General features: G+C 44.7%; 1 protein-coding gene across 2 annotated transcripts in view; it reads right to left on the bottom strand.

The window, feature by feature from the left end:
- MYL10 (myosin light chain 10) overlaps positions 1-20,749 on the bottom strand; it is an 89,212-nt gene that overhangs the window by 62,111 nt on the left and 6,352 nt on the right. For both annotated transcript variants that reach the window (XM_027664427.1, XM_027664425.1), the window contains exon 2: positions 12,615-12,723. The gene's annotated coding sequence lies outside the window, so the exon portion shown is untranslated. The remainder of the gene's footprint in view (positions 1-12,614; positions 12,724-20,749) is intronic.

Here is a 20,749-nt window from a genome sequence, read left to right as displayed (position 1 = left end):
CTGCTGGGGTGAAGCCTTGCACACCCAGCTTCAATTTTATCTTCAGCCCTTGGGAAGTAAAAAGCTAAATGAGGAATCTAAAGTGAGGACTCAGCTTTCCATTGAGCTAGAGCTCTTCTGAGCCACTTTAGAGAGGGGAAGTTTTGTTAAGCCGTGAACAGGTACTAATGACTTCTATTGTGGAAGATCAATGGGAAGAATCATTGCACTTGGGTGAGGAGGGACCTTGGAGACCCATTGTGCAAACTCCTGCTCAAAGCTGAACTAAAGGTATAACACAAGATCTCGAAACAGAAGGGAGCTGATGTGGGGACTTTTCTAGGTAAAGGTCTTCCCAGAGCTTTTCAGAAATTCTTATCCAAACCAAGCAGTACACAAAGAGAGTTTGCTCTAGAGCAGAGCAGCTGCTCTGTTACTCAATAAAAAAATTTCTTTATTGCATTGCTGGTGTGCACCAAGCTTCTAAAAGCATTACAGAGGGTGAAATCAGAAGAGTATGGTGGAAACCAAAAGGGAAATGGTTGCATTTGAGTTTAGCACAAAAACCTCAATTATAATTTCACAGGAGAACTGAGGGAGAATAGAGTAAACTCCTACACTGATCTTACTGCTTGGAGATTCTGCCACAGTGAGGCAGAGAACCGAGAACAACCTGGAGACTTAATGTGGGTATTCACTCCCACAGGGATGCTGCTGACTGACTTCACTGGAACTATATTTGAGCAGAATGTTTCAGATCTCCTGCCCACTTTGTACGAGATCAAATTCCATCCACTCCCTCATGAACAAGAACTTCTGCCTTCTCAAAAATTTAATTACAAATTTTAAACATAGAATAGTAACTAAACATGCAAAAATAAGTTTGAATAACTTCAGATGATTTGCACTGGCATTACTCTGCACACACAGACTTTCAAACCAGGGAAGTAATGAGGTGTTCTTGATATGGTTTTCCTCTCAGCTGTACAGTAACAAACAAATCTGTTTGATTGTTATTGAAGGCAACAGTGAAACTGTATGAGAACACCTGAAAATGTAAGAAGTATTGGAAAAGTCAAATAGTCTGAGCTTTGTTATTCACATTTGGCTAATAAGACTAATGTTAGCTTTTGGACACATCACCCTCTATAAATTACAGGAAAATTAGCTGGGCAATTAGGTGGAAGCAAAATAAGCATCCTCATGTTCTGTAAAACACAGCAAATTATTTTATAAATGAGTGTTTGATCAAATAATCATCTGATCTTGAGAGCTGTGCAATCAAAGTCTTCAATCAGTTCTCCTTAGCTGCCAAGACTTTCAGAATCACGGAAGCTCCATCATTTTGTCAGCCTCCAGTGCACAGAGATGTTGAGGCATGTCCCCACAAGATGATCATCTGTCTGACTAGCAGTTAAAGCTATTAGATGTTACTTTTTACATTAGCTGAGAATTGCCCAGTTGCAGTTCTGAAGTTTGTTAAGGATGACAAAGATGTGCATGACAGACTCGCAGTGATTAAATGCCTCTTGGATTTATTTCACAATGTGCTAAACGTTCCTTATGATACAATCTTAAAATTAGAATGAACCGATCTTGTACCTACTGAAGTTTATGACATGATGAATTCTCTAGAGGGTAAATTACAATGAAACACTGAGAGCAAATTACGTGGTTGTAAATGTAGCTCATCCAAAAACACATCATGACAACAACAATGAACTCTGTGCAGTCATTCTCGTGTCTGATGTCAGCAAATATGACTATTTTCACCTGATACAATCACTTTTGCTGAGGGGGGAAAGCAGGCACCACAGAAGAGCTAAAATTGTACAAAAAGCTGAACTGGGGCACTTTGCTGAGAAATTGTCTATTTTAAATGGTAAAAATTAAGTGAGGTGTGTGGGCACTTCACAAGTGCTGAATTTGGACGTGGTACTTTGCTCCGTCTGCAGAGTCCTGCTTCTTTCAGGTTCTCAGAGTTTGTGGAATTAATTATGTCCATTTCTACCTCAATTGCAGAAGGGGAACAAATAATTTCCTTGGATAAACAGACTTGAACAGATTACAGTAGACCACAAAGTATTGATTATGTTAAGTTTGAACTTCAAATTAAGGCACAAATGAAGGTTAATTCCAGTTATTCACGTAAAAAGTCTTATGACTTGCCTTAAAAATGTATTGAAAAAGTATCAAAATGGTCATAAGTACTATTTTCAGTAACAAATTGAAGTCTACAGGGCTGAATTGTATATTCAAGGGTAGTAGATGTGAAGATTAGGAGAAAAAAAATAGACAATTTGCTAAGAGAAATGACATTTCTTTAAATTGCCCCTTCAAAAGGGCACTCTTCCCTTATCACGGAGTTGTTTCCAAGATGGGTGATCACCCTGCTTTGGATGCAGAAGACAAGCAGTGGTCAGAGCCTCACTGTGCTCAACTAAGCCCAGCCACAAAGCCTCCCTTGGTTTGTCTCAGTCATCAGCAGAGTGAAAATGTGGGTCTGACTGCCAGGCTACCACTGCAGACAGGCAAGGAGGGTTTAGTCCCACCTGCATTACCACTGCTCTGTGCTGGGCACCTCCAGCTCAGCTGGATGAGGGACTGGATCCAGAGCTTCCCACAGGCAGTGGACTGTTGTGTGGTGTCTGCCATAACCAACCAAATCAGCCTTGGCATGGGCATCACTATTGGGAAATGGCCATCACCAAGGGGTCAGGAGACCTGCCCTGTGCTCTGGATGTATCACTGCATTATTTTAACTTCCCTCCAGGTGATCAGGATGTTGTTGCTGTATTAAATTTGCTGTATGATCATATACATATGTAATTTCAGGACACTGTGCTGAATTCTGAGCTCACAGAGCCACAGAAGCAGACCCAGTTGTGTTCACACTTCTCCCAGAGCTGTGGAATAAGTTTAAATCAGAGAAACTGAGTCTCTCTCTGCAGTAAAACCAGAAGAAACATCCAGCGTGAAGAGAGTTGGGATAAACTGGAATCTTGGGCTTTTCTGTCTCCTGAAGGTTTGAGCTTGCAGAATAGATACCACTCAGGGAATTCAAACTCCTGACAGGCTCCAGTACTTTGAAACAGCTCCCCAAGTGACATTATATCCCCACAATGTCACCAGGGGCTCTCCAGCTGGGACAGTGTCTCACTAAGATGGTGTGACCCATAGAACTGTCCTGCTTTCATCTGTGAGCTTGACCACTTTGAAAGACACCCATGAGAAGTTCCTGTCTTTAGCAGCAAGGTGGACCAAGGTTTTTCCACATACCTCTTCAACACAATGCTTTGGAGTCAAATGCTCCTGGTATTTTAGTGTAAGGCTTTAGGAAGCTTCATATGGTTGTGTTTCTCTTTTAGTATTAGCACATACCCACACCCAGCACTTCGTCTTCTTAAAATACAAATGTGTACATGTATAATGAAAATGTTGACAAGTCGTAGTCAGAATCTGAGAAGTTTTAGACCTGAAAACCTGTGCACCTAAAAAAGGATAAAATGTGCCCCTTGCACTAATTTCTGATTCCACAGCCTGACTCTCCATGTGAGGATGCAGAACAACAGTGCAAGGGGATGTGCTCCAGAATGTCAGCTGGCATCAGCAAAGGTGCTGTGGATACTGCAGAGCTCTCCTGTAAGACTGCTGACTGTTTTCATGGCATCACATGAAACACAGAAATAAATAGCTCCTCTCCTATGATCACAGCATGAAAGTTTTGCTTTGCTGTCTATCCCTTCTCATTAAAAGCATAAAACACAACGCAAGACAGGGATTAGACACAGAGCAGGCAAACGCAACAGAGCCACAGGGAACAGCTCAAGGAGGAAAAGGATTGGCACATGGGCCAATAAAGCCAGTCCTGGTGTCAGCTGCAAGTTGCACCCTCAGAAGTTAGAACTGAATTTCACTCAGAGAACAGAGGAACAATAGGCACAGGCTCCAGACCACACTGGCCTTACACCCAGTTCCTTCTCCAGAGCCTCTGTGCAGGTGTTAAAAGAAGCCTCTCCCCCAGCAAGCTGTCATAAAACTGTTGCTTTTTCTGTTCTAAAGTCCTCTTAAAAACAAGCAGGCACACACTCTTTTCCTGTGAAGCAAGTTTAGGTTTTTTCCTATTTAAATTACAAACACATCAGAAGTCTCTCTCACCACAGCGCATCCTGTCTTTTCTCTGTCTGACATTTAGAGTACAAACTCTTTAGGGCAGGCTCTGTCTTCATTTTTTTTATGTCTCTTACAGAGCCAAGACATATTCTCAATGTTAAACAGTAAGTAGAAAAGGCCCATACACATATACAAGGTTACATGATGTATGCCTGGCTTATCTGTGATATACACATGATTTGGTCAGTAAAACAGGCCTGTACAAGAAAACTCTCCTTATACACACAACCAAACAGATCCTGACTTGTGTGCTGGGGCCTGCACACATGGCACAGTGTATACAGGAGGCTCTTGTAAATGTACATATATACACCTGATTTTTAAAAGTCTCCACGATGCCTTTAGGCCGGGAGGAACAAGGAGAAGCAAAGATAAAGAGGGAAGACGTTGTCTATGGCTCAGCTCCTCAGGAGCGGCTCCGAAGGTGGGAGTGACTCAGCCACACAGACATTGTGCACTGGACTGTACCTGTGAGGAAAGGTTGAGAACTCCTGCTCAGAGTGACCCCTTTCCTGGGCAAAAGCAAAGCAAAGGCATCTCTCTCAGCAGTTCCCAAGGACCAGCTGCAGTCAGGCGCCGTGGTGACATCAGCCCGGCTTTCGCAATTATTTAACCTCTGTCTTTCAGATCAGCAATGAACCAGCAAGGGTGACTAATACACACATCAGCTCTGCAAAGTTATCAACACACCAAACAGGGTGCCAGCCCTCGGCAGTGAACTCTGCTTTCATGAATCTGTGTGGTTTGGATTTGGGGAGAGACTGTATGGAATCAAAGGTAATGTGTCCCTAGGAAGCTCTGTGAGCCACGGCAGTGTCAGTCCTTTTGCCAGGAAGATGCAGAGGTAGCAGATATTTGCTTTTCCTCATTTCTGTGTGTTGGTTTGCGCTACTCCCCTCCAACCCTGGCTCCTGCTCTCACTCCCCAGACAAGCACAGAAAAAGTAGCTTCTCTTAACAGACATCTACAATAAACATGCCGATACTTGAGATGTAAACGGAGAGACTGGCGTTGTAACAGAGCCTCTAAATCAAGCCCAGGACCTTGTTAGCATAATTAGTGATAGGACTGGCATCTTACAAGATCCAGGACGGAAAATGGGAAAATAGCAATAACAATAAAAAAGTACAGTTGTATCCTAGCAATTGCTGGGATGATTGCTGATGGTTCAAAAGCAAGTCATATCTTGCGTGAGACAGATACATTTTATATGATGTTTAATCTCACAGGAATTCTGCCGGAAATACTCAGAAGCTTGTTAGAGGAAAATATGAGAAGCTACTCATGTGAACAATAAAAGATTCTCGTGTGGAGGAGCTACTGTGCCTCCCATCCTCCTAATAGGTGCACATCTTACAATTACTAGCATCCTGAAAAATAATGCTGCATCCTCTGCTCCCATCTGCTAATTTGAAGCTTTGGAGAAGGTGACAGTACTGGTCTTCCTCCCAGCTGAAACTCAGGTAGGATGGAGAAACACAGGGGAGGGGATTTGTTCAGGATCACCTAGAAGTCAGTGGCAGAGCCAGAAATAGTATCTCTCTGTAAGGTCCTTGAGAGCACTAATAAGTTTTAATGGCCCTAATTAGTCCGACCTGCAGCCTCCATCCTCTGCCCACAGGCCTGGGAGCCTCACTGAAGCTCAGCCCTGGGTCTTCAGCCACCACAGGAGCAAAGCTGAGGGCCTGTCTCCAGCTCCCACACAGACCTGCTGGAGCCTGTCCACGAGCCTTGTTGGTCTTGACCCCTTGACTAATTTCCCAGCTTGACCTCAGGCCTCCCTCATCACTGTGGACCTGCCTGCTGATAACTGGGCTGGGTCTGACCCTGGTTAGCCTTATTAGACCTGATCCTGACCTGTGGATTGACTTCCCGGCTTGAGGTCAGACCTGCCTCGTCACCACAAATTTGTCTGATGATCTGGGCTCCTGGTTGAGCCTGACTGCCACTCCCAGCCCTGCCCTGCTTGCTGTCCTTGGGGGCTGTGGGATGGGGCCCCTGCCTGGTGAGGACCCTCACCTTGCAGCCACATTATCCCTGTGAGTTCCCCATCTCTTTGGGAGCTGATGGTCCTTGCTGCACCCTGCCTGTATCCTACTACTCCACCTTGTCTCCATGGCACCAAGGGCAGGAAAAGAAACATCACATGTATTGATAGATTTGGGGAACAGAGGTAGAAAGAAATTAATGTACAAACTCAGACTGGAATTCTTTTTTCTGTGTCTTCAGCATGTCCTTCCTCCCACTTTACATTATCTGCCCCAACTCAAGGTAACAGCAAAAGACATTCAAGGGTTTATAGGGAGAGGTTCATGTTCTGCATCAGTGTCCCTTGAGAATAATAAATCTTGGATGACAGGAGTAGAAGCAGGGGGAATCAGGTATAAACAGAAGGAAGTGATCACAGCAGAGGGATTGAGATGACAGGAAGGAAAGGCAAGGCCTGGGAAGGAGAAGCACTGTTAGATTACCCAGTGGGGCAGAGGATGCAGAGGATGCAGTTGCTGCTTGTGAGGACAGATTTGTGTTGGGCTCCTGCAGAGCTCTAGGGCAGCTCCAGTATTTGGGGCTCAGAAAGGCAAATGAGTTCAGCACCCACTGGACAGTGAGATGCACAGAGCTCAGAGCAGAGAGGGCCAGGTTGTCCTTTGCCTGATGTTAGATACATTCCTGCATAACTACAGCTGGATCTGGCATCAGATCTTAGCTTTCCTGAGAAGAGTTTGGTTTGGAATGCAGCATTCCAGCAGGGTTTACCGTGCACTGGGGGACCTTGGTGTCTGGAGCCCTGACTCCATGTGTGGAGGGCAGAACAGCTCATCCAATAGTTTGGTCTCTAACTACAATCTCTCTTAAGTTAGTCTTTTCACAGAGAACAGCAGGAATTTCACTCTGAGGTTAAAAGGCAGCAATTGTCTAAATCTTCATATACAGGCAATTATTGGCCTTTTAATTTGGAAGCTAAAGGAGGTGACTCAACAGAAAAGGGTTCAGGCTGAGTCAGCAAGGTCTTTCCTTGGGAGTTAGATATACAATAGGAAAGCAAAATAACTTAGAGGGAGGTAGGAAAAAAAAATGTGTGTTGTGGAGGTCGAGGATATGGAATGCACCTTTTCCCACAGATACTCTGCCTTTCCCTTTCCCATTCCTGAGACATCCACGTGCAGGCAGTGGATAGACTGTGCAGAGAGAAGAAAGAAGGTAACACTTTGTACCTCTGTAGCATCTGGTACCTCAGGTATCTACAAACCTCCTCAGACACTGCTCACCTGTCTCCACACAACGGCTCTTCTATGAGAACTGGGCCTTGCTAGAAGTTTATTTTAATTTGGAGATTAGAAATCTCTGACAGCCTCACAATTCACAGTGCTGAAGTAAAGACCAGGATCCAGGCTTTTAGAGGAATGGATGTAGTGAAGGAAAACTGTGGATTACACCTCTCTAGGGTCCTGCAAGTGGCTAATTAGCCTAGAGAAGCACAGAAACTCTCTTAGTCTCTCCCTGCTGGAGGCAAGCCAAGGGAGTCTGCCTTATTCTTACATGAAGTAGTATCTGAAGAAAGATCAAAGGATGAGACCAAGATTTCATGGCTAGTGAATCAGGCGAGTCTGCTGAGGGTTTTGATAGGATCTTTACAATAAAGGGAAAAGTTCTCTGCTCAGTGACATGCTAGTTATGGGATATTAGTTTCCTAGATTTTACTATTATGAGTATTAAATTCCTTGGGTCAGTTGATGGTTCTATAATTTCATCCTCTTCACACGGGCAAAAAACTGATGCAGATGTTTTCAAATGAGCTGAGGGCTCAGGTATTATTTCTGAAATGTCATTTCTGAGATTCCTTCCCTTTCAAAGGGATTTGGGAGACTCATTTGGGTGCTTTGGAAAACGTTACCTTGAACAAACTGTTTCCTTAAGGAGTTACCACTGAAGACAGTGAGCAAGCCTCAGTGTGGTGAGTAAATGCTTTTAGGGACCAGCCAGCAGAGATGAATGTGATCTATTGCTGCCCCTTTGCCCTTTCACCACAACACTTTGAAGCACTCTGCAATCATAAAGGTAGGAAGAATTTGCTCTCCTTCTGTCCATCCCCACCCTGCTATGGGAAAGCAAAGAATTATTATGACAATTGGGCAATTGTAAAACGGAGTAATTAAGTGATTTGCCAAAGGCCAGGTAGCCAAATTGGGGAATTAAACCTTAAGCAGTGCAATTCCTGCTTCTCCTTCGTATCCGATACACACAGACCCTGCCTCTGGAAGGTCGGGATACTTCTTCCCTGGGGAAGATTTCATTTCCTCCTTTGAACACTGAGGGAGGGGCCCCTCTAAATCACAGGTTAGGCAGGCACTCAGGTGACTTAACACCATGTACTTCCCTGCACCGTGTCTTGGAGGTGTAGTTAGATGTTATTACATGTACTGCTCGAGCTCCTAGAGGTCTCTGCCAAGAGCAAGCCCCATTGTGTTGGACACTGTTCACACACAGGATGAGAGTCCCTGCTCCCAAAGAGCTTTAATATTCTTTGATATTTCTGGGAAGCGTTTCATGAGAGAATTTCAACATAGAGTACAGGGCCTGTTTATTCCTTTTAACTTAGGTTACACCGGGATAACTCCACTCACTTCAAACCATACCTGTCAGAGACGAGACTCCAGATCCATTATGTTGCAGCCCCTCTTTTTAAAAACATTGGAGCACATGTAACAAATAATCAGGAAGTGAGTGGGCAGTTAGCATTAATTGTCTCCATGTCACCATCTTTGGTTGCTGTTGTGGAAACACAGCAAGGCACAGCAACTGCAGAGAGCCATCCCTGAGCCCCAGATGGTGACCAGATGATCTTTCCCTCTTATGGACCATAGATACGCTTCCTATCCTTAGTATTTGACTTCTGCATGCAAGGAGAACTCACCTAAATCTGCCTGCCCTCCACAGCACCTGGGTGCAACACAGGTCCCTTCAGGAATCCAGTAAAGACCCAGACAGAGGGTAAACAATTTGTGAAAAAAGCACAACCTGACTCAATTAGAATTTCCTCCATGAATAGCTCCCTATGTCAGAACTTAAGGCCCCAATTCATAGGGAAATCTGGGACCCATTTCCTCAGGAATTACTAGTTATTTACGCAGAGAAAGTACTGCATTCTGATTTTGTTTTCTGGACAGTCTGGGGTGGGCTTTGCGCTCACGTGAACAGGCTGGATTTGTGCTGGGCTGGCAGCAGGGAGATGTGAGGAGATCTGTACTTCTACATGTTACCCCTTGTGCCCTCCAGCACCTCATCTCCTCTCCCTGCAGAAGATGTCACGGTGTCAGGAGGAGCTGATCAGCTGCTGTAGGTGATCACACCCTACCACCTTCCCTGACTTTGTCAAAAGCCCCAAAACTACACCTGGCTGGTACAAAATACAGTAATTTTCTGTCATCTCTTTGCTGAGGAGCCCATGAACTCCCAAGGCCCCAAATGCAGCTCTAGTCATGACCTGGGGAATGTTGGCATTTAGGATAATGGTTCCTACATAAGAACCACCTGTGGTCCAGAGCCCCATACATCCCATAAAACACACTCCTCTTAGATTAGGACAAGTGACAGGTATCCTTTCCAAGAAAGGATACTCTCTTTACTGTATCCTTTACTCTGGCAAATTGGACTATCTGTGGAGTAAGATATTATGAGAATGAGCCTGGTACAGTCTGACCCTCAAGCAATAGTTATGATGATCTTCCAAAACCTCCAGAGTGTATAATACACCCTTTTCAAAGGCCCAGCCTTAGCCACATACTCTTGTGCAAACAAAATTGGATCTAATTCCAACTCCTATGGCCTTTCCTAGAGTTAAACAAAGCTTTGTAGAGCTGAATGATAACAAACCACAGAGGGAGAGAGAAACTGCATGAAGGAAAAAAAAGAGCAAAACATCTGTCCCTGACATTTGAAAAATTCTTATTTGCCTAACTCCCCTGATTTCAGCAGAGCTGTATAACTCTATACCAGCTTCCAAGTTAGTCTCTCTTTTTTTTAAGCTCTCTTCTGATGAGCTCTGAAAGCAGCAGAGGTGTTCAGGCAGACGTGTGTAGGCTGTCTCAGACAGCAGGGGCTTCAGGCAAGAATAATTTCAGGCCAACAGTGGCAAGAAAGAGAAAAGGCTGGTGGTGGAGGAACAGAAGATGAAGAGGGAAGCAGTGAGAGGCAATTCTTGTGGTTTGGAAGTTCCTGTGGCTCTATGTACAGTCAGCATTTCTGCCTGCAAACAGAAACATTTCTGTTTGCTTTGCAAGCCAGATTTCTCAACCTTTGGCCTTCTGACCTTCCCTGTATCTGGCACTGTGATCAGGTGTGAGATGCAGCTCCCTGCTCAGAGGGGTAGGGCTTTCTCACATGGTCCACCAGCCAGACTGGATGGGGCCTCCACAGACCCTGAAGAGACTGACAGTGTCGGTGAGACACAGGGAGGGCTAAAGGCGGTGCGAGGAGAAAGCCCAAAAAACGCTCTCTTCAGATGATTTATCTCAGCTTAAACACTTCCATGTTGTCCAATTCCTATAAAACCAGACTTCAGGAATTAGAATCCAGGCATGAACTGCACATTGGTTTTTCCTGGTGCTAAGAATAGACACAGGTCCCACCTGCTCAAAGGTACACTGAGCTCTCTCTGTTGGACTCTGCCAGGAGAAGAGGAAAGCAATGTCTGTATTTGACCATTCTGGTCATTCAATTTGTCCTTATCAAATAAAAATAAAATAAAATAAAATAAAATAAAATAAAATAAGGTTATTTTTAAGGCAGTACAGTTTCTTTATACCACATGCCCATGTTTATTGCCGTATAAAATTCCCTGTTTGACTACACCCCACCCAGGCTCTTGTACACACCTGCATAAGTCTATAATTTTATCCCATGAATCATTCTGTACCATCAGATCACACCCAACTTACCAGAACTCTAAGGAAGTGGCAAGTTCATTACACTGGTTTTCATCTTTCAATTTTAAAATAAAAGGATTTTTTATTGGTGCCCTAAGTCCACAAGTATTTTTTTTTTAAATTACAGGCATAAAGAATATGTAAAATTAATTAATTAAATGCACCCAACAAAAGGGAGGACAATGGAAGGGAGAACTAATAAACAGTTTTTAAGAAGCTGTTTGGACCTGTCCTGCAGAGGTTGTATCTACATCATGGGGTACTGCAAATCTGAAGCATTCAAAATCATGAGTCAGACTCAACAAAAATCATGAGACTGAGGAAAAATCATAATTTTCAGTTTAAATTAAGGGGGTTTGCCTTATTTTCCTCTGGGTTTTGCAGCCTTGGGAGAGCACTGAGGCCATGGTTTGAAGCACTTAAGCAGCCTTTGAAGGACTTTTTTCCCAGGAAAGTGGAGATTTTCAGCTAAATTACTTGTGCCAATAGCTAGGTGTTTAAGGAACCCAGCAAACAACACAAGAGGTGCAATCCAAAAGAAATCCAGATGCCATCATGTACAAGAGCAATGCTGCAGTGATCCAGGCCAGTTTGGGAATGTCCTTTGTTAGGAACACCAAGTGCAGCACACTCAGCAGCACGAGATCTGCAGGCAAATATTTGCAGCTTGGATTTTTTCACTTTGGTTTAGTGTAGAGGAACAAACTTCCATCTTAGCAGACTTTTCTCACTTTTATCTTCTTGAAGTTATCTTAAGGTTACCAAATACCACTTGAACTGACTCTGTAGTTCCTGGGATTAGGCTCAGTGCACTTCTTGACTTGCAGCCATTTGGCAGCCCCTTCATTGTTACACAAACGTAACACTCAGCAGCAACACAAAACTTTTTGCCATTCAGTTAAAGAGTGAGGAGTGGCCAAATAGGAAAATTGGATTACCTCCTGGGCAACTTAAATTTGTGTGATATGGCCACTGGGTTGTTTCCTAACCAGGACACTTAATTGCTGAGAAATGTGTTTACAGCTTGGTATGTGCATCTGTCCATTTGGGACCAAGGTGGGTGTGACAGGATCCTACCAGACTCAGACTGACCAACAGTCTGGAAGAGGCTGCCACCAGTGGGCAACTCCACCAAGGTGCAAAGACTGAGCATCCATAAAAACAGCTGTCCCTGATCCAGTCAGGAATGAAAGAAAAAGCAAAGCAATGGCTGAAGTGTCTTATCTGCTCTGGAAGGGTCTAGGTTTGCAGATGTGATCGGGATGCTTTAGGTCTGAGATCTATTTTCTTTCATGGCCATTCATCATGCTTTATTGCTTGCTAATGAAAGGACAAAGAAGAAATGGTCTAAATCTAATCACACTGCAGTTGACTCTGGCTGAAAAGCCCGGCAACACTGGGTATCAGGGACCCTCCTGACTCTCCCCTCCACACACTCCCCCTGGTTAACGGGCTCCCTGCTCAGCACACCGTTAACAACAAGGCTGTTTGATTCCTGCACGGTCCCACTGACATTTACAGCTGTTGTCTCCTCACCGCTGTTTTGCCGCCCGCCACTCCGAGTGTTGCTCTCCAACCAACCTTCCATGTGCTCCCAGATCCTTGGGGATTGGCAGAAGGCTCGGGGTAGCAGACAAGGTGAATCCTGTAAACATGGCAAGAGATAAGGCAATAAGGGAATGATAACCACAAAAGTAGCTCACAGGGTTCAAGGGATGGAGGAACATGTACTGTTTATTTTCTGTGCTCTTGGATCAGCTGCAACTCCACATGTAAGGTAACTCCTTGAGCCTCAGCTTTAGGACCTGGAAAGTCCCTTAGCACTGAGCATTATGTAACAAAGAATATATGCTTTCTTTATCTTTTATCTATATAGGAAACAAAACAAAACAAAACAACCGAGACATTTGAACAATGCCTACAGCTCTGACTTGGGCCATGTCTCTGCCCTTGTTTGCACTGATGTAAATCAGAGATTGCTGGGAGAGATTTAAAATAGGCCTTTCAATTGCTTATCACATCACTCCTCTGCTCTGCCAGTGATCTGTTCTGTGTGTTTCTAACAACAGTGCCCGTGCTTTTGCCAAGCCACAGTTACACATGGAATGCTTTCTCTCTCCAGGTACACACAGTGCCTGTCCCCCCTTATCCTTTCGTATAAAACACTCAGCTTTCATCCCAATCCCGAGAAGTGCACTACCAATTATACCAATCCCAGGGTTTTTTAACTCATTTCCCCGGCATTTGCTCAGCTGGCTTGCCCATGCCATTTGTTTATGATGAATTTTTTATGACATAAACAATTACTTATTCCCAGGTGCATTTAACCAGAAGAGCAGGAACAGAGAGAAGTAACAGACTTGGGACTGCCTGGGCTTGCATGGTGGCAGCAACAATATGTTTACAGGCTTCAAAGGCACTGATAGAGCTCCCTCTGCATTTCGGGGGGCTCAGGATTAGAACTGGCTGGCAAAAGGTGATTTTTAATTCACAGAAGATTTCTTATTTTGGTTTGGTTTAGCTTAAGGCCAGTGCACCAGCATTTGCACCTGAGAAACCCGAGGCCGTGCCTTGCACAGCAGAGTTGGGAACCTGTCAGAGGGCAGCAGAACAGACACACACAGGTACCTGCACACTCTTGCACACTCACACACACTCTTGCACACTCACCCTCACACACACTGCACTGCTGTAGGCACCAGATGTGCCTTTTCACTGGAACATGACATGAGATACAAGAATTCATGTGGTTTTCTGACATTCTGCCTTGACCCCCAACGCTCTCAGCAGCCCCACAGTTCCTTCAGCAGCTCCACAGCTTCCTAACTTCTCTGGTATTTGAGGGAGAAATTGCTGGAGTAAATTCCATGGTTTGAGTAATGACATTGATTTTTTAATTTCTTCAGGAAAGTGATTTATTCTGACCTTAAATTCCCTGTAACTGATGTTGTGTTATCAGCACTGCCAAGTTTTGTCAAGGGCTTGAGAGAAAGGGTGAATAAAGACACAGACACAGTTTTTCTCTTCTGTCTGCAGACTACTCCTACCTCTGAGCTGCCAGGTAATATCATATAAGTCATATTAGCCCTTGTTCCCTTTCTTCCCGTGGTTGACATAGTTAGTGGAGAAAAATTGATGTAGCTGATGGTGACACAAGGCTGAATCTGCATCAGTCTGAAAACCAGGCAGCAATAGCACCGAGTAACGTGACAAACTACCCAACCCTGCATGCATTGTGCATTGCTCCAGAAAATCCAGGCAATGTGGCCTGCGTGGTTTTCAGCTTGGGTGGTTCAGCAGGAAAAAGATTTTTGATAATGAAGTTTAAGAATCAGGGTCCGAAGCTCTGTATCAAACAGAAGCCATCCCCAAGGTACATTAAGGTCTGCCAGTCTCCATTCAATTAGCAAGTGGGAGACAGCTGTCTGTCTGTCTGTCTGTCACCCTTCCTCTGCCCTGAACACAAACACATTCAAAGTCAAGCCAAATCTTTTTGTTTCATCAGCAGGTTCAGCCAGTTACCTGCCGGATGTGGAACAAGTTTAGGTACCATCTAGTGCAAGTCAGCAATGGGCCCAGGGTTATTGTCCCTCTCTCTGCTTGCTTTGCCTGAGCAGGTAATTGCCAAAGGAAAGACAAACCCTCTCCCAGGCACTGCAGCCTTGGGACTCAGGTCTCTTCTCAGACTTGCCATTTGTCTGTCCCCGTTTCTAAGCACAGTTCAGGGAACTCTCCATGAAGAATAAGGTTCTTTCTCCTGGACCCTTTGAGAGATTTCTTATTAGTCACTGGCTAATTAAAGGTTCCAGTTGCATTGCATTAGCACCTCTCATGTCATTAGAGTCCAGCTGCAGTGCGAGAATCGCATATTTGCTGAGGCTCCTGTGCCAGGCAGCGAGCTGGGAGCAGAGCTTTACATTTCATCACTCTGGAAAAGAAATACAATTAAGCAGTGTTCCCTGATCATATTGCAGCCTGCAAGAGGGGCTCTGAGCACCAATCACTGCAGTGTCTGGCCATGAGTTGTATTGAAATGGTGCTTTGACAAGGTTTTATGAACACATTGTAATAAATCCGTGGCCACCTAAGACTTCTTAATTGTCACTATACTGCACACGAAGCTGCTCAGAACCCCAGGGTGGAAATGCCAGTTGTGCCTGGGCACATGGTATCTCCACTTGACTTGTAGGAAAATCTTCACCCTTTATTAGCAGTGCAGGTGTTGTGCCACGGGGTCGGGGAGTTCTGAATTCACCCTGTAAAGGCTACTGGTGCAGAGATTTAGTTCATTATAACGTTGTTAATTGACAGACTTGTGTGCCTGTCTAGTCAATAACAGCCTGCTAAAAATATGCATTAAGCAGAGAGAATGAATCAGCTGCTAATAGCAGTCTGCCTGATTGTCAGCTTCTATCTATCTTCGGGATTTGTCGGAACCTTGTCACTATTGTGCTCCAGCAGCTCCAAGCCTCCAACATATTTATCCTCCAAACACCCCTCTGGGGCAGGGCGGTTGTTGCTCTCACCAGTTTACAGATGGGAAGCTGTGATATTGAGAGGGAGAATGATTTGCCCAAGGTCACACAAGAAATCTGTAGCAAAACAGGGAATAGTTCATCAGTCTGGCAAGCCCAGGGGGATTAACCTACCCCCAGCCAGGACATCTTTCTTGTCTCCTTCCTCTTTCAAATCGGCAGAGTTATAACAATTTATACCAGCAGAAATTCTTTGAGATTCCTTGATAATGCAGAACTTTCGATTTACGAGGGGATGAAGGATTAACTAAATGACCCCCTGCCACATTTCCAAAATGCTGACATCCCAGAGCCAAACTTTAAAACATCAAATCCACAAAACCTTTTTAAAATCAGTGCCTCCTTTAAACCAAGTTCTAGCTCCTCTCTTTGTTTGTGTGCGTTTCCTGTAGCTGCTAACAGCTCTAGCTCCAGGTGTAGGGAAAGAACAGCCACCCTACTCTGCTGTGGGGAGGTCTAGAATGAGCAGCAGTGTCAGAGAGAAATGTGAATCTGTGATCTGGCCTTGAGTCTTGGCAAGTACATGAGTCCTTTAGTTCATGTATCAAATATGTTTGCTTGTAATTCAGTAAGCTGGCATAGGCTCTTAAGGCACATTAACTCATGTGTTACTGTGACACTGTGATTGATTAGACTATTGCTATTATTAATGTTTCTTATGTGCTATGTAATGAACAACTTTTAGCTAGATGTGATCCTTCATGTGAAGTTTGCCTTCCAAATAACAGACAATAAAGGAGAAGAGATAAGGGAAGAGTGGGACAGTTGATCTCAAGAACAGAGGCATAAGGTAACTAATAATGGGCTGGAGACGTGCCCGGTTTGTGGGCACCGAAGCTGAGCAGTGCCAGTCACACCAGAGGGGAGGGATGGTGTAATCAGGTGAGAGGAGCAGTGCCAAGTGCCCATCACTGCAGCCCAGCTCCGTGTGTCTCCCTGCAGGAGCTACAAACAGGGTCAGCCGGGCGTGTGGAGCCCCTGGAACAGCCCCTCTGCCTCTGCCCCATGACCTGGGACTGCAGCTCCTGCCCCGAGCTCACAAACCAAACATGAAGGAGTTGTGGATGCCCCACGAAAGAAAGTGTTCAAGGCCAGGTTGGACAGGGCTTGGAGCAACCTGATCTAGTGCAAGATGTCCCTGCCTGTGATGGAAGGGTTGGACTAGATGGTCTTTAAAGGTCCTTTCCAACCTAAACAATTCTATGAATTTTTAGTATATGGCAAGTCTAGAACTAAGATGGTAAAACCAGCAAGATCTAGTCAAAGAAAAAATCCTGTTACATTTTCTTATTTTTGCCTCATACACTTTTTCAACCAGGACCACACACACTGTACTATGTCAGAGGTGCCTCCTGTGTCTTGCAAAAAAGCTTCAAATCCTCAGATTGCAGCTATTCATGATTCAGGACCACAATTCCACGCAGGGAGTCACTGTCAGAAGAAAAGCACTGTGGTTCCTCCTGGGCAGGGAAGAGACCCAAACCACCACTTTTAGTTCCTCTGCTTGCCTTTCCTCCCTGTGATTTTTCTTTCTCTCCACAGTTTTGCCAGGGTTACTTCGGGGAGTCAAACCCCTCACTCCACTCCTGTGTGTCTTGCAGGCAGTTGTGGCTCCAGCTGCTGTGGAAGGTGATGATTCTGCCCTTGAGGTCAACCTCTCCCTCAGGAGGAGATTCTGTAGCTCCCAGCCAGTCATGGCTGCTGGGTGGCATCACCCAGAGGAAAGGAGAAGTGCACAGAGAGGGCTGCCCAGCTGGGCATTACACACAAACCAGCTTCTTCCTGGAAAAAACGAGGGCTTTTAGCCTCTTGAGAACCTCAAAGAATTTTCCTCCACCTCTCTACAGGTGGAGAAGTTGGACAGACACTTGACTGAACCATCCTCAAGCCCTCCCAGCCCACCAACAGCAGGCTCTCTGTTCAAAAGATTTGTGTGCAATTAGGTAAAGCAAACTTCAAAGCTGTCTAGCCCACTGATCCAATATGGAAAAACCTAATTAAGGGAGTTAGAGATGGATACAGTGTCAGCTTTCACCTGGACAGACTTTGGTGAAAGAAGAAGAAGTTTGAACTGAGCTCTGAAAGCTGTAGGTTCCTGTCCTACAAAGGAGGAACTGAGATCAGGGCTTGAAGGACGATGTTGTTTGAAGGTCTGAAATGTCTATTTTCACCTACTAAGGTTTGACATTGATAATTCCTGGTCCTCCTAAAAGGCTAAAATATCAAAGGAGAGCGGTGAGGGGTCTTTGTGCAATGGGTGTCATCACAGACACAGAGCTCCCAAAGCCAGGGAAAAGCTCCAGAATGTCAGATACTTGAATGCTCACAGATATTAATGAATCCACAACTTTTCAGTGAGATGGGTCAGTATTGTTAACCCCATTTTACAAACAAGGATATTGAGTAAGAGAAAGGGGAAGTGACTCACTGAAAACCACCCTGTATTAGAGACAAGAATAGGACTCAGATCTTATGACTCCCATTCCTGAGTCTTAATCACTATTAGATCGAAGCTTTATAGCTCCACATTTGCTGAGGGCTGGAAGAGGGAAAAAACAAGAGGTGGGAAGGGTGAGGAGCTTCTTTGAATCAAAACTAAACACAAGGTTCCTGGAATGAAGCCATCACTAATTTCAATAAATTTACTTAGATCTTGAGCTTTGGGATGGCATGAGCAGCTGTGAGTCATCTTGGCCAGTCAAAGGAATAATTAATTGTTGTGGGTAAATCTCAAAAGGTTTAGGGGTCAGGTAAGGTAAGAGGCAAAGCTTATCCTTGACTGCTCTTTTCTGCTCTGCAAACTATGCTGGAGACACTCACTAGAACATTATCCTGTGGATTCCTTATGCCAGATCTGTCCATCTGTTGCACACACTTTCTGCCTCATCTTCTATTTTGATTGTAAACTATTCAGTGTTGGGATTGTCTCTATTTTAGAGGTTTTTCTAGTACCTGCTGTTGCACAGCTTTGATCCATATAAGGATAAAGCAGTACCAGAGGTACAACCATCATCCAAATAGGAATAGAGGCTGAACAGTTTGGCTCCTGAGATTTTTTGTGCTTCCTGATTATAGCAGGAGTGGTTTCCTTGTGGTGCTTTGATAGTTTTGCTCCCAGCACAGCTCACAACCAGGAAGTACAAGAATGCAGAGCAATGGTAGCCAGAATTTGCAGAACAGCTCAGCATGCACCATCAGAAGCAGGTTTGCAAGAGCTCAGCTCCCATTTAGGCACCAGAATCACTACCTAGATTTTAAGAAGTGCCAGAGAGCTCTTTAGAAAATCCAGCCCTCATGGCAGCTTCTGTTTGAGGATCTACCTCAGTGTTTCAGGCTGAAAAGCATCACCCCGACTCAGTGTCATTTTTTCAGTACCTCTTAGGTACCGTGAGATGAACGGAGCAAAAAAGTCTCATGTTCTCCATCAGGTCATGATTCCAAACAAAAAATGTAAAGCTCAGAGTAAAAAGATGCCTTTCATCCCTACTCTCCTGCCCTGAAAACTCAGTTTCTCTCCAGCTCCACTCCTTAGTCGGTGCCTGAGGTGGGTGATTGCCCTTCAGTTCTCTCAGGGTCAGAGCCAGGACAAAGGGAATCTCATGGAAAAGGGAGCACTCACTCACTGTGTATGTTCCTTCCCAGCATCCCTAATCCATAACTCATTTCTGAGTGAGGGAGGCAAGCAGCATCCCACGTGCTGGATTGTCACTCAGGGTCACCGATGGGATGCTTCCCATCTGGACCTCTTTGACTGCTCCTTTTCTGTCCCAGTGCAAATAGTGCCAAGCTATTGGTGGCTTTAAATGAATTTGGTATTTTCACGGGGGCAGAACGGAGGCTCTGCACAGCTCCTGCTGTGCTCAGCCAGGAGGTGACGACCAACATACCTGTGGAAGCCCTGAGAACCTCCCTGAGAGCCCATAGGCATGCAGGAATTTAAAAGCCCTGCAGCCACGTCTGAACTGGGAACTTCAGAGCACAGACTTTCAGGTTCAGTTTCATTTTGAAATGTCTGTAATGAAACATTTTGATATTTAAAAATTATTATAATTTACTTTTCCTTCCATGGGAAATTTCAAATATGTCACTTTTATTTTTTTTTTTTGCACCGAAACAGAACTTTACAACCCCCGCACAATTTTTCCAGGAATTTTCCCAAATTTCTGGACTCTAGGATTACCCATAAAGCAGACATGTTGGCTTTCAACCCTCTTTGGTGCCATTATTCCACAGTCTTGTTGGGGTTTTTTTTCCCAATTATGATTACATTTTAAAGAAAGAGTTTATAATCCCTTGCCAAAAAAAATGAGCTTCTTTTAGGTTCCAAGTCTGGAGAAAGGTTCCCTTTTGTTCCTACTAAAGAGATATGTTGCCTGGTGCTGACTGGGAGCAGAGACACTCCTGCATTCCCAGCCCTGACACTAACTGCCCCTGTGGCCCCGGGCTAATCGCTTAAATGCTCTGGCTCAGTCTCCCCATTGGTAAAACAGAGATAATGATACTTACCATCTTCTTCACAGGGGTGTTGCAGAGAAATAATTAGTTTGTGTCTGTAAAGCACTTTGAAGATAAAAAGCACAATACAATTGATAATAATTATTGCTATGCAGGCTGCTTCTCCCCTCCCTAACACCTTAATGGTGCAGGAAGGCAAGGAAAGCCCTGAGCTGAACTAAGTGTCTCTCCTGGTAAAGCCCCAACTTCTCCAAAAGTGTATCTAAGCCGGCCACCCCAAAATTTTCAAGCTTTAAATCCGGTTTAGTGCCCCTAGTTCTAACTTGCCAAAGTTAGACGTATCACTGCATGGCAAGGAGATTTGTTTTTCACTCTCTCTTTTTCTCTAGTCCCTCGCAGTTTTTAATAGCATTTTGTGCCTTCAAAAGCTTCCATCAGTCCCTGATACCTCTGCCTTTCCTGGCATGGGGCAGCGGCTTATTATCCACGAGTTCGTTACAGCCCTGGCTTCAAAGATCCCCGGTTCAAAGGGTCCCAGAAGTGTTGAACAGGTCAGCACTTTAATGCCGATTCACACATCTTTAGAGGGCAGTACCATCGCCGCAGTTTTGTTCCTGGGGGAAACAGAGAATAACTGGTTTGTAGAGTTCCCTTTGGCCTCAGCGCTGGCCACAGAATTGG

Source organism: Corapipo altera, unplaced genomic scaffold, assembly GCF_003945725.1.
Source record: "Corapipo altera isolate COAL_440 unplaced genomic scaffold, ASM394572v1 181b, whole genome shotgun sequence".
Taxonomy (NCBI): domain Eukaryota; kingdom Metazoa; phylum Chordata; class Aves; order Passeriformes; family Pipridae; genus Corapipo; species Corapipo altera.
Note: the sequence above shows the minus strand (reverse complement) of the source record. Positions and strands in the feature narration are given on the sequence as shown.